Genomic DNA, 2203 nt, shown 5'->3' on the forward strand with positions numbered 1-2203 from the left:
AAAGGGATAAACAGAAAATCAGCAATTACTACTGTCTTGTTTGTCTGATTCCCAGTCTTGTTCAACCCATTCAATCAACTCTGTTTTCTTCCAAGTATCAGCTGAGTTCATTAGTTGATTCATATTGTTCGTTTCCCCTGGATTGGTCTGTCTTGGAGTATTATTCCTACTGCATTGTTTGCTGCTACCTGTCTACCATTTCTTGTCGGTTCTAACTGTATCTTGCACTGGGAGTTGTTCTATTGGTACCTGCTGTTACTGCTGCTGTTTGGTATCGCTTCTATTGTCCTACTGACCCCTTGCTCCTTCTGTTGTATCCAATATCCAGGTACATACTAAGACTCGCATTTGATGTAACAATGAAAGCATGAATCAAAAGATTTGAAGGAGTTAGAAGCACCTGTTGTATTGCTTATGAATTGCCTTTTAATGTTGTTAAGATATGTAGTTTCTTGGTCTGTTAGCCTAATAGAGACACATTAGTAAGGTTGTACTTAATTAAAGTTTATGCCAATCTGAAACTGTGACATTTTATTCGTTTAGTAGTACATAAGATGTAAATACAATCCATGAAATGTGCAGCCATTTTAATACAATTGTTAACTCATACTCGCTATTTAAGCATGTTTCGAATATGTAAGGGCAAATGATTGTTTAGATCTAGCTAAAGACAATACAGTTTCAAACTCTTGAGTTTCAGTTTGCGTGAAGCAGTTTACAGGATGAGTTTCAAATACCACTAGTCGCATTTCCCAAACAAGCAATTTTAATTAATCTTGTCCGAATAAGTTAAAGTTAGGGAGCTCTTGTAACAGTCGTAGCATTTCATCAATCCCATATACATTTCTTTTATCAAGTTCAAAGCATGTTTTCATGAGGTACAATGTTTCTTCAGTCCGTAAATAATTAATCGGACGATTAGCTAAAATCCTGATTTGGGCCAAACACATAGTTAAAAAATAGCACGCATCTTTTCTTCTATTTTTAAGAGATAAACACATCAGAAATGTAACCGTTTTAGGATGTTCCTTCTAAAATAATGAGACGAGCCTCGCCAAATGAGATGTAAATCGCGGGGCCCTCAATAAATAACCTTGATAATTATCTAGAATTCAGGATGGGCCATTTAATAAATTTCATGGCCTTCTACAAATAATAACGCGCTAGACCCCTTAGGCATCCTTAATGAATTACACTCTTAAACTTGGGTGCGCATTGATGTGACCCGAATCCAAATCTCAACGGAGTCGAAATGTGTTAACAACTACGGGTGCATTGATTGTGACGTGGTTCAAGATGCATTTTCACGACGTTGCAATTCTATAAAAATAAATGATAATAATAAAAGCGGTTTAAACTTAATAAAAGCACATAAGTCACAACCTGTATTTAAATCAGATATTTAGCCATTATAACAATTTAAGCGACCGTGCTAGAACCACGGGATTCGAGGGTGCCTAACACCTTCCCTCGGGTCAACAGAATTCCTTACTTAGAATTTCTGGTTCGCAGACTTCATTTGAAAAGTCGAATATTTTCCTCGATTTGGGATTCAAGATAAACCGGTGGCTTGGGACACCAAAAGCCAAACCTTTCCCAAGTGGCGACTCTGAATTAAATAAATAATCCCATTTCGAATATTGTCACTTAAATTGGAAAAACTCCCACCCGCGCATCTTACCCCTCGGGGCGGGGCGCGCAAAAAGGAGGTGTGACAGCTCTGGCGACTCTGCTGGGGAACGAACCCAGAATCACTGGTTCAGGGTCCAAGAATTCGAGCTTAGAATAATTGTTATATTTGGCTTTATTATCTGATCTTTATTACATGTTTTGCATAAAAGTGCTAAATGTTGTCTTTTACCGCTTTTGATATTATCTGAACTGTATATAAACTGTGCCGAAACCCTTCTTTTCTTACCTCCGGGGAGAAGCTCGCTGGTCGAGACTCCCTATTCTGTTAGTGTCAATACTTGAAATAAGAAAGAGGTCGGACAAGTTACAAAGCCGGACGATCTCGCGGGTCCCCGGTACGTAGCCCCCTCCTCGACTCGAGTTGTCCGCTCGGGTACACAGTCTAGGGCAAATACCAAGGTTTAAACCTAGTATAACGAAACTTCATGCCGGATCCCTAGTAGGAACGCTTATTTGCATCATATGGCATTTGACTTAGGGGACTCAACACAGGGGTTGGGTCCGTCTAGGA

The sequence above is a fragment of the Nicotiana sylvestris genome, chromosome 8, assembly GCF_000393655.2.
Source record: "Nicotiana sylvestris chromosome 8, ASM39365v2, whole genome shotgun sequence".
NCBI lineage: Eukaryota > Viridiplantae > Streptophyta > Magnoliopsida > Solanales > Solanaceae > Nicotiana > Nicotiana sylvestris.